The sequence below is a fragment of the Diaphorina citri genome, unplaced genomic scaffold (assembly GCF_000475195.1).
Source record: "Diaphorina citri unplaced genomic scaffold, Diaci psyllid genome assembly version 1.1 scaffold92, whole genome shotgun sequence".
NCBI classification, from domain to species: domain Eukaryota; kingdom Metazoa; phylum Arthropoda; class Insecta; order Hemiptera; family Psyllidae; genus Diaphorina; species Diaphorina citri.
Genome location: NW_007377529.1, coordinates 300502 through 313088, shown reverse-complemented (window position 1 = coordinate 313088; position 12587 = coordinate 300502). Strand labels below are relative to the sequence as shown.

The 12587-nt window shown below is 37.2% G+C and overlaps 1 protein-coding gene across 3 annotated transcripts in view; it reads left to right on the top strand.

The window, feature by feature from the left end:
• The window catches only part of LOC113473916 (putative fatty acyl-CoA reductase CG5065), a 37086-nt gene that overhangs the window by 10515 nt on the left and 13984 nt on the right, over positions 1–12587 (top strand). Inside the window, exon 1 of one of the 3 annotated variants that reach the window (XM_026833408.1) lies at positions 11839–12212. The exons of the other annotated variants lie outside the window; for them this stretch is intronic. The gene's annotated coding sequence lies outside the window, so the exon portion shown is untranslated. Of the gene's footprint in view, positions 1–11838; positions 12213–12587 lie in introns of those variants that run through there. 3 annotated transcript variants of the gene reach the window in all.

Below are 12587 nucleotides of genomic sequence, written 5' to 3'. Positions count from 1 at the left end.
GTATCTTGTATATTTTGCTATTTTTTCTGGATGTGCATTTGGACTTTCCATAGACTTTTATTGGTCCTTCATTTTATTGGTCCTGTAGATCTCCAAGAGCGTTGAAGGGTTAAGAGTTCTTGCTGCCTGTGGGTCTTTCTAGTTCTAGGTCTGTACCTTTCTAGGTTTACTACCTAGAAGAGTTTTTTATGCCTGTTGGGGAATCGATTTTCAGCTCTTCTTTGTATCCCCTCTCCTGGTATTATTTTAGCTGAATACTGAAGATTAGAAGGCAGAAATCTCTTCTTGGAGTCAGCCAAGTTCAGTATCTTCTCCTTTTTCTCTCTACTTAGTACCTATTTTACCTCTCCATTTCCGTCTACCAATGTTTTGTATCCCTTCTCCTGGTATTATTTTAGCTGAATACTGAAGATTAGAAGGCAGAAACCTCTTCTTGGAGTCAGCCAAGTTCAGTATCTTCTCCTTTTTCTCTCTACTTAGTACCTATTTTACCTCTCCATTTCCGTCTACCAATGCCTCTTTTCTCCATTTTTTCTCTCTCCATGTTCCTCCTTTTAACCCCCATATCTAAACTCTCTAGTCTCTCTATTGTCTATTCTCTTTCCTACGTATCGTCTCTTCTCTCTACATGTCCAAACCTTCTCAAGTAGAGATCAGTGTCTACCCTACAATCGTATTGTACAAAGCTTATTGTACCTGATATCAGTGTGATTTCTCATTTTCCCCTAAGCTACCAGCAAAGGCATGTATCAAAAGTGTCTTAAGGCTAAATAAATTGAGAAATCACAATACAATATCCTACATTCCTACAATAACTTTCTTGAAAATGCAACCGCCCCTGAAACATTGTGAGCATTCCCGACAGCATTGTAGTAAGCTGAGGAACATCTAAAGTCACAACAAAAGGAAAAGCAAGAGCATAAAATAAGTCGGTAGAGTGTGTCACCTGTCACACTTTCTGATCGCAGAACTCCTTCATCGGTGCCATGCTCTTGTGATTGATGTGGGGACCAGAATTTGCCCCTTGATCATGCATTAGGTGCTGGAGTCCTCGTCATTAGAAAACAAGGAAATCAGAAAATTGGTAGGAAAATTTGGGGTTGCATATAAGAATGTTCGGGTTGCGATGAAGATGTATCTGGTCTATGTGGTGATAAAGCCATACATGGTGTTCAGGAGGCACAGAGGGAGGCGTTGCTTGACATCCGTGTTTTTTGACGCTCCCTCCCATACCTCCCATGATGAATGCACTTGAATATGCTGAACAAGGAAAAATGACACCAACGCACGTGAATGCAACCTCCACAGCTCTGGTAACATCTGTTGATCCACAGTAATGTCATAAAAGTTCTTGCCATTTGACATCATTATTAAAAAACGGAACAAGGCTCAAACAGAATGGTATGGCGGGGAGTCCAGCTGTCTATTTCCATTAGTCGAGGAGCTAACTTGTGTATTCGGGAAAACAGAAGAAGGTGGCAGAGCGGTCATATTGGGCACACCAAAACATCCCGACAGGACACCTCCGACACCATAGCTTTCTGTCGAAGACAGACAGCGATTGGCAATGAGACTATTAAAGTGTCTCAGCCCAATTTATAAAGGGTAACAGCAATGTAGGAATTTGAATGAATGTTTTCTGGACGATATCTTGTTATCTTGAAAGCTAAAGCTGATCTCACTCGGTAGTCTAGAGCAGGCTTGTCCAACCCGCGGCCCGCGAGCTCATTTTTGCGGCCCGCGAAGGCCCGCCTAAAAAAATGAACAAAAATCAGAAATAACAGTAAATATATAATGCCGATATTCACGCACTTGTGTCAGCTGCAGAGTGTCCACAGAAATCGCACTAATGTCATCATGTGTAAGTTTTCATAATAAAATAAAATTATATTATAATTACATTACACCAGGCCACCCCCCCCCGTGAGTTGAGTTTTTGCGGCCCGCCAAAAGCTAAAGCTGATCTCACTCGGCAGTCTAGAGCAAGTCTAGCATTGCGCGTATTTAGAAGCGGAAAAATTGACTTCGTAAAATTTCAAACTGGTATTCCTAGAAAGCTGTTCCTCGGAAGAAAATTTATCTCAAAATATTCTCTATTTGTACCAGCCCCGGATTAAGGCCTGTTCAACCTGTTCCCGCGAACAGGGCGGCACGCTGCGGGCTTTGCCGCGCCCCCTGGGGCTTTGCCGCCCCCCCTGGGCCTTGCCGTCCCTCCTGGGGCTTTGCCGCCCCCCCTGGGGCTTTGCCGCCCCAAAAGGTATATTGTATTCGCTTCGGTGTCGTCTGTCTGTCTGTCCCCATAGAAGGACTTATCCAAACCTACTCGACCTATATATCAAATTTAAGGTCTTTTTACCAAATTTTGTCCAGAAAACCATAAAGCCAAAAAACCAAAAAATGGTTTTTGGTGGATTTTTTTCACATTTTCTCACACAAATGAGCTTGAAATTTGTCGCGACGACCTATGAACTCAAAGCGAGAAAGTTTTAGATAACACTTCAGTCGATCATTTAAGACCGGTTTTAGCGTCAAACCTTCTCAAGTAGAGATCAGTGTCTCAAGTAGAGATCAGTGTCTACCCTACAATCGTATTGTACAAAGCTTATTGTACCTGAGATCAGTGTGATTTCTCAATCTATTTACCCTTAAGCTACCAGCAAAGGCATGTATCAAAAGTGTCTTAAGGCTAAATAAATTGAGAAATCACAATACAATATCCTACATTCCTACAATATTGAACTCGGCATGTCTTATCAATGTGTTTCAGAGTTGAATCATAGATCACAGTGAACTAAGTCTTGTCTCATAATTTTTTCAAGACCAAGGACTAAAACATATTTTAATGAGCTCATCCTGTGCTCTGTACATCGTACGATTCTTTAGGTTGCGTCGGATAAAACCTTTTTGCTACGTAAATCTAACAGGCTTGTTTGTGTTCCAGAAATTCGTACAATTATGACCATTACTTAGTTCACGCGTAGAATTCATTAACTGATCTAGAGCAGCTAATCTGCTCTTCCCAAACTTTTTTTCTACGCGGCCCTTGCCCTTTATATCAGGGCGCCAAATGAGCTTGTTCCGGCCCTGGTTTGTACTTTGCACTGAGGATCTGGAATTCTGGACACCCCCTCTGCAGCAGGCATTGCTAGTCGCTGGTCGCTGGTACAGTCATTAAGTTACAGTTCCTATCTCAGTGTTTTACCGTCATTCGATTGCTTAGTTTCAGTTCGAGTTGTTTACGTTTACTGTTTTTTTTTTTCGTCGCGGCGGATAAAACCTTTTTGCTACGTAAATCTAACAGGCTTGTTTGTGTTCCAGAAATTCGTACAATTATGAACATTATTAGTTCACGCGTAGAATTCATTAACTGATCTAGAGCAGCTAATCTGCTCTTCCCAAACTTTTTTTCTACGCGGCCCTTGCCCTTTATTTTTAATTGTGAACTCTCCGCGGCCCCTTTACTGTGTTTTTTGTGATCTTCCCGGGGGTCTTGAAGTCATTCACGGCCTCCTCGCGGGCCGCGGACCCCAGTTTGGGAATCGAGATCTAGCGCTTATCACAGATGAATCTTACGTATACTTGTCAAATCCATGAATTTTCTTCTTCCTCTCCTTTTTCCCGTGTTTAGGCGGGGTCGGAGTTTTTCGTCAGCCTCTCAATCAGCAATCAGCCCTAACCAGGGTGATTGCTTTGCGCTGACATTTGGTTTTGGCTACAAAAATTTTATGAGACGCCCTTCGCGCTCAACCTTTGCTATTTTACTTTAATAAATGGGATTAGGGAAGGGAAGTATTTACTTTAATAAATGTACAAAAAATAGTACTTTATAACAAAACATTATACATAAAATAATGTTGAATTCACACTTTGATTTGGATTAAGATAGGTAGCTTTGAGGTAGGACATGAGGTTAGTAGCATAAATAATTACATGGTAGATCTGGGTAGGTATTACGGTCTATTATAAAAAGTTGATTTCTAGAAAGATCATGTTATCCCTTCCCCCTCAGTCTCGGCACCTGTGTACTAAACATTTCCAAATACAAGTTTCACATTAGCTTTGTGGTTTGGAAGTATGTGGGCTGTAGAAATAGAAACATAACTGTGTATAGAGGCTAGGTATCAGACGAGAATCTTCATCGAAAAGATAGAGGGACTCCAGGAGTCCCTTGGGCTATTGTTTTTTAAATCGATTTATTTTTTACCTGTTAGCAGCATATTTTCCGCAATCTTCATTGCAATTAGAAAAGCTCAATTACCACAGATAAAGAAACATAGATTTCCAACTCTTAATAATTTAGTTACTTACCATTATAATTTTTCCAAGTCAGGGTAAATAGCCGGCCCTGGTAAGAATTAAAAATTTAGAAAGAAATTGATAAATATGAACCCATCTTGAAATTCCATTTACAGTCTCTTTTGTAGGGGTGTCCTTTATTCTGATTGTTGGAAATCTTTTTTTTTTTCCTTTCATTTGAAAAATATTTTTAATGCAAAAGTTATAATACCACACCTACGAGAACAGCTGAAAACTTTACAGACATCAATCTCATCAAAATCAGCATTTCGATTGTTGGAAATCTTTTTTTTTCCTTTCATTTGCAAAATATTTTTAATGCAAAAGTTATAATACCACACCTACGAGAACAGCTGAAAACTTTACAGACATCAATCTCATCAAAATCAGCATTTATAAATTTAATATTTCATTGATTTCTTTCAATTAAAATAACAAAGTTTTGTTCCCTTTTTTGTTGGTACCGTTTTGTTCGTTACACAGTATTTTATTTGACACTTTACTGTGTGTTTCGATGTACTTGAGTACTGGATAACTTTCCAGAATCCACAAGTTTTACCCATCCGGATTTGAATCTGAGAAAGTTTTAGGCCAATCTTCCCGGGGGTCTTGAAGTCCTTCACGGCCTCCTCGGGGGCCGCGGACCCCAGTTTGGGAATCGCTGACCTAGCGCTTATCACAGATGAATCTTACGTATACTTGTCAAATCCATGAATTTTCTTCTTCCTCTCCTTTTTTCCCGTGTTTTGGCGGGGTCGGAGTTTTTCGTCAGCCTCTCAATCAGCATTCAGCCCTAACTAGGGTTATTGTTTTGCGCTGACATTTGGTTTTGGCTACAAAAATTTTATGAGACGCCCTTCGCGCTCAAACTTTGCTATTTTACTTTAATAAATGGAATTAGGGAAGGGAAGTTTTTACTTTAATAAATGGGATTAGGGAAGGGAAGTATTTACTTTAATAAATGTACAAAAAATAGTAATTTATAACAAAACATTATACACAAAATAATGTTGAATTCACACTTTGATTTGGATTAAGATAGGTAGCTTTGAGGTACGACATGAGGTTTGTAGCATAAATAATTACACGGTCTGGGTAGGTATCACGGTCTATTATAAAAAGTTGATTTCTAGGAAGATCATGTTATCCCTTCCCCCTCAGTCTCGGCACCTGTGTACTAAACATTTCCAAATACAAGTTTTACATTAGCTTTGTGGTTTGGAAGTATGTGGGTTGTAGAAATAGAAACATAACTGTGTATAGAGGCTAGGTATCAGACGAGAATCTTCATCGAAAAGATAGAGGGACTCCAGGAGTCCCTTTATTCCAGCAGGTTTATACCTAAGTAATACTTCAATGAGCTGTAGATTTGTAGGACCCTCAGAAATAAACCACACTCACACCTACGGTGCGATGGTTCAATAAGGGCCAGAATATAATCAGAAAATTTCACTTCATACCTAAGTAATACTTCAATGAGCTGTATATTTGTAGGACCCTCAGAAATAAACCACACTCACACCTACGATGCGATGGTTCAAGAAGGGCCAGAATATAATCAGAAAATTTCACTTTATGTGCTGAAGCTTTGTACCAAATGAATTCAAAATTGGCCAAACCTGTCGAGAGTTAGCGCTGACCTAACAGACAAACAGTAAAATGGTCGAGTTCAAACTGAACGCACTGCCCAAGATCTAAGTAATTGTTTTTGTAAATTCTGGGTAAATAGATCCCATTCTGTGGTGTTAATTCCATGACCAAACAAACGTAATTATTTGGTCAATAGATCTCGTCAGTAAATTCCATGACTAACCAAACAAATTTATTTGGTCAGTAGATCTCGGGGAAACGTAGTTCATTGAGAAAAAAAAGAGAAAAAAAATCTAAGTTCTGAGATCTTTGCTGAAGAAGGCGAAGTTAGGATATGTCAATTCGCTCTTCCAGTCATAAAGCAAAAAAAAAAAAAAAAAAAAAAAAAAGGATATTATATTTATTTGGTCAGTAGATCTCGGGGAAACGTAGTTCATTGAGAAAAAGAATCTAAGTTCTGAGATCTTTGCTGAAGAAGGCGAAGTTAGGAAATGTCAATTCGCTCTTCCAGTCATAAAGCAAAAAAAAAAAAAACATCAAACCAAAGGATATTAGTTAGGTGCAGAGTGCATTAGACATTTCCTAAAAACAGAAGAAAAAAATTCGATAAACAAAATCCAGTCCTACCATTCTGTCACTGAAGGGGCAGTGGCATTGCACTTGAACTCAAATCCTATAACAGAACTTTTTCTTTTACTCGAAATCTCAAGGTAGACCAGTTTGAAATTCATGAACCTGGTGCCCTATATTTAAATGTTTGAATTGATTAACCCTTCAGAGTGTTGTGATCACCCTGTTTTAGATCGATTTTTTCCCTATAAAAAGTTTTGAATCACGGGGCTCTTTTTATTAGGCTCTTTTTGGTTGGCGGATAAAACTTTGGATGTGTTACGCTTGTAATCTGGTATGAACGGCCATAACTCGTATTTTCTGAATTTAAGGCTCTTTTCTCAAGTTGTCACTTTTAGAGACGGCATTGAAGTGAGATGTGGGGGAAGAACCCCTATATTATTATCTTGATTTAAGCAGAAAATTCAGTAAATACGGATGTTTCTAAACGTTCGGACCTAGTGTATCACTCGAAATTCTATTGAAAACGAAAGGAAACAGGCACAGGCAAGCCTTGGTATGTAACTATGAACCCCTTGGACTTGCAAGTACTCCATTGATTTATTTCAATTAAAATAACAAACTTTTGTCCTCTTTATCGTTGGTACCGTTTTGTTCGTTACACAGTATTTTATTTGACACTTTACTGAGTGTTTCGATGTACTTGAGTACTGGATAACTTTCCAGAATCCACAAGTTTTACCCATCCGGATTTGAATCTGAGAAAGTTTTAGGCCATTTCAAGTTTGACATCTTCTTGGCTTATCATTTATGAGATTTGTTTTCATCAGAACCTGTTGTAATCTCTGAACAGTTTGTAGATGAAAGTAGGAAAAAAATATTGAACAATTTACATCGAAATTTTGAAGTGCCTACTTACTTACCTAGACAATGTTAAATTAAATGAGGAGTGAGGTAGGAATGTGAGCTATGTACATGGTTAGGCATACCTACTTATGGATTCTGCAGCAATGATTATCATCTCTCATACCTTAATATTGTTCAACAGAATGCTTTCTTCCTACGCTTTTGTGGATGTTGTATAGTGGATTGCAAATTGCTCATTGTTTTGTTACGAACAAATAGTGAAAACCTTGATTTGCCAGAGTCGTAATTTCACTGGAACGTTGTACAATTTGATATGTGGGTGTAGACTAGCCAGTTGATTTAAGGGATTTTTGAGAAATTGAATGGTTATTATATTTTTAATTTAGTTTGATAAAGTTCGATTTTTAGATTTGTTTATGAGTACAATTCGCACCCTATATCGCAATTTGCTAGAAGGACATAAAAATAAACGCTAGAAACATGCCGATTATTTATGTGTTTTACAATTTACATGACTATATTTATAATATTTCACGGATAAGTTACTAACCGAGTGCACCAATAACCTAAGTGCCTCAAGTAAATACATGAAATGTACTTTTCAAATAAACACCAACAACATTGTATGCAAATTCAGATAATTCGCCATAGATTATCGTCGGTACATCCCCTGACTGAATACAAACTTTTGCAGAAGCTCTCTCAAACATAATTATATCCTAGATCAATTATTTTAGGGAGTTGGTCGGTAGAGCTCTCATTATGTAGCCTTTTAACGTAATGACGTTGATTTGTCTTATTACCTTATCATTCTGTGTATCAGGTTCAAGAACCCTTCAGTCAATGTGATAAAATGGTAAACTACCTCTGTTTAGAAAAAGTCGACAGTCAATCTAGGGGTAGTGCCGCACCCCAAGATCAAAATCTAGTATAACTTTATTAATGTCTATTTTCGTTATAAAAAGTTAGTTAGTTAGAGCTTAATCTTACAATCTTTCGCTGGCTCAATAAAGGACATTTTACCTTTATTTTAAGTAAATGTGATTGTGCTAAACCTTCCCCCCGGATGTCTGTACTCGCTACTCCTCAATTCAAACTGTTTTTTGGCCTTTTCTGATTATTTATCGTTGCGAAATGACTGCTTGACTGCTGAAGTTATTTACCCAGGGCCCTCACAAGAGCATAATGACGTTAGAAAATTTATATTGATGTTGAAGTGTGACAGTAATTCCATAGGTTTATGTTGAAGTCATTCGTCATTCCGAACTTGAAGTGATGACATGCCAATGTTAACACTTAAAAGATAATGAAGCCGTTGTATCCTAATCGCTGAGAGTGTCTATGAAACACAGCTTATCGGTATCTTATCGCGTCGTAATACATACAACTCGGAAAACGTACTCGTTAGCTAGTGTTGTTTGAAGTGGAATCCTGACCTAGAAAATACTTTTTCGAGACCAAAAGAAGCGACAAGCGCTTGTATTGTATTCAGTGTTACAAATGAATACAACTCTAAAAAGAAGAACAAAATGCATCTCTTCTTCCCTCCCTCATCCTCGTGTTTTTCTTTTAAAATAATTATGCATTTTATGAATTTCCACGAGGTATATGACGTGTTCAACCACTTTTTTACCTATCATACCGTAGGCGTAGGTGTCATACAGTAATGCCATTTACATTAGGAAGTTACTGTCAGTCATATTGTCAGTGGTTTAGGCTGTTACTGTCAATAGTAAATTTCACAAAAATTAACTCAACTTTATACAAATTTTGCCGGCTGTTACAATGAACTTGTAAAATTTCAAGAGCTGACAAAACCATTCACAGATTCACACGATCCTCACAATGAATATTGAGGAAACGTTCGTTCAGTTGAACGTTCTTAATAAAATTGTTCATTTTTATTTGACCACATTCACTGCTCTAGTGCTCCATAGCGTCAATATTCCATACACGCCTAGCTTAATGGAAACAAACATCCAGAAGGCAAGAAAATTAGAACGTTCAGAATCAACAATTAAAAATGTGTTGAGTTTCGCGGAAACTAATATGTTCAAGATACGGAATTTTTCTAAATTGCTAGGCCAAAAGCGAAGATTTTACGCTCTGAATTTCTTTCGTTCTGAATTTCACTGGTTATGGTTCCGTGGGATTCATTTATGAGGAACAGTAATGCACAGACTGGTCTGCAAGTTTTGTTAGAGGAAGTAACTGAGTTTTTTACCACCTACTCGTAATCCAATGATTGAAAATATTGCATTCTCCAGTGAGTCAGTGAGTTGTGCTGTACAAGGCCCGAGTACCTCTATCTCTTATACTTGTTCAATATAAGAAGATTGAAGATTTCTAGGTCACCAGGACACTGACTTGGAACAAGTGTAACGTAAAGCGACCGTTACCTTGCCGTGTTTACCATTGATACAATAAAGAAAATTATTTTATAACGAATGCATATTTTTGTTTCCTGCCTGTCCTATTTCTATTCGAATTTTCTGCCTGAGTTACAATCATGGACACTCATGTCCTTTTGAATTATTGCCACTCCTTTGAGTCCGAAGACCCTCATTGATTGTAAAAACGGAAAGACAGTTTCTTGCGTACGTAAGAGGTTTATTATAATAAAAGGCTGGAATTCGCCTACTTTATAGGTACTCTAATAAAATCAAATAACCTATTCCTACTCTAATTCCTGCTAACTGGACCGGCATTTACTCGTGTCAAATGAATCGAGGGCATTATAGTATGTCTGGGTTTGAATGAAGATGAATTTGTGATATAACCCATCTCAATTGCCTCTTTCCTTCTTAAACTCGTGTGTCAGTCCAGGAGGGGAAGAAATATTCAGATTTGAAAAACATCGCGTGTAACTAAACGCCAACATGAAACCCCAAAGTTTGAAAGTTGGGAAGAGAACACATTCCATTGATGTAAAACGGACGGATTTTCTGTAAGAAGGACTTGAAAGGAAACATCTCGTTTTGTGAAAAACGCCTTGAAAGTTTTTTTTTTGTGTAATTAAAACAAATTTTCCTTTGTTGTTACAACACTATGTAAATAATAATGAAAAATAGCTTTATTAGGTGGTAAGTGTAATAACTAAAATAACATTCGAAGGACATGACACAAAAACTTCAATGGTGCTTTTATTCAACAATATTTTTGCTTATTTATAAATTTTTAATTGAGCGGTTTTCCCACAATTTATAGAGGTGAATTAATGTTGGAAAAGAGACACAATGTGAAAATGTTAACTCATTGTGACTCATTTCTATTTCATTCTCACACGTGACAATGTGATAGTGTCAAGTGACCGTTATTGGATTAGGATAAAAGTGCTCAAATATTTGATCTTTGTTGAAATGAAAATTAAATGAAAAGTAGAACGGTTCATCATTCGATGTATCCGATAACCATGAAAAGTTATTTTCTATTTTATTTAAGTACAAAGAACTTAGGACCCTTAGGTGTTAGCCTCCTCTTTAAATGTTAATTGAAATATAGGTTTATAGGTACTGTAGACGATATACATTTTGACGATCTGCAATAAATCTTTGTTAAAGAAACAGATTAAGGTATCATCTTTCTGCTATCTTATCCTATTTGCACTAAATTGTACCTCATTTGTAACTTGACCATATGTGAGCAACACGAACAATGTTAGAACAGGATAACGAAATGAGGCAATTTACCAGTTCAAATACCCATTCTCCTTGTAGAAAGAAGAGCATTAAGGCAGGAGCTAGACCCAAATCAAAAAGGAGACATGAGAAACTTTCCTCAAACCCTCAAAGAAGGATTACAGTCTCTATTATGACAATATATTGTCACCACAAAATGAGTTTCATATCTTGAAGGAGGACAAGGGTGCAATAGTCCTACATACTGGACTCTGCACGCAGGAATTTCGCCAGAAAATACCCCCATTTCAATGTAATTATTTTACGGGCACAAACGGAAAAATCTTGAAATCTCCCACACTTGTCCACAACTGGGGCAACTGTCCTAACGTTGGAAATTGTCTCTCACTGTAAACTTCATTTTCTCATAGTGGGACCTGTCATCTTACGGAAGAGGCTCACGTATTGCCACTGGAGTTGGAGTAATGGAGTATCTAGAATTGTACACTGCTGCACATTTTGCACATGCTCATGAATAAGTTTATGGCGTTCAGGAAATCTAATATTTAGTATTTTTATTTCTATGAAAGAGAAATTTATGACATTGCCCTTTCACAACCACGTGATCTACGTGTTTGTTTCTATTCTGTCTAAAGGGATTATTAACTGGACAGTGGACAAATTACATGCTGCACTATTTGTCAGCTCTTCTCTCAAAGATCTCTCTTTTCTGATGGTCAGCCATTTTTCTATTAGGCAGTTCAATATTTTCCATGGTTTTAAAGTCGTCCTCTAAATCTAATACCTAGTTTATCTCGTCCAGTGATCCGCGGTGGATGGTTTGATTCCAAGATTTTCGCCGTCAGGCAGAAGTTTAAGGGTCAAAGATGAACGTCATGAAGAGAAATCTTCATGACGACGTTAGAGGACCAGTGGTTAGCCGAGTTCATTGGTTACTCATAGTATTACCGGTAAAGAAAGTTACGGGTAAAAACAGCGTCAACAAATTTACTTACATAACCTTTAATCTTGAGTAATAATGAGTCTGTTTTCTCTTGAAGAGGAGCGCGAATTCTGAGTCATTTAGATAACGGGATCATTAATTTTTTATTGATGAGACGGAATTCTGTTATTCATTATTGTTTATTATCTTGAATTTTCTGTTGATGAGTATTTTCGTGGCTGGTGACTGATGAACACTTGAATAGTAGTACTCACCGTAACTATGAGGTCATCATACTTGAGTACTTTTAGCGTGAACAAGGCTCTTAGGTATATATCTTTTGTTGTAAATGTTGTACATATAAATGAAAATTAATCATTTTTCAATCGGACTTTTTTTAACTAATTTCTTGCTTCATTGAGGAAATACAATAAACTATTATTTAGAAATTGTGATTTTTTTTTTTTTTTTTTTTTTTTTTTTTTTTTTTTTTTTTAATGCACAATCAAATCTTTCTTTTCTAGCAATGTGGTATGTTATGGTCTCCATTTGATACTGGCTGTTGCCCAATGATGTTAATTTACCTACTTGTTCCATTCAATCTGCATAATATAATGAATATGTACTATTTTCATATTCTGCATTCTAAAGCATTCAATTTATAAACTGTTTTCATATTTCTTAGAATCGCGAGAACTCTTACG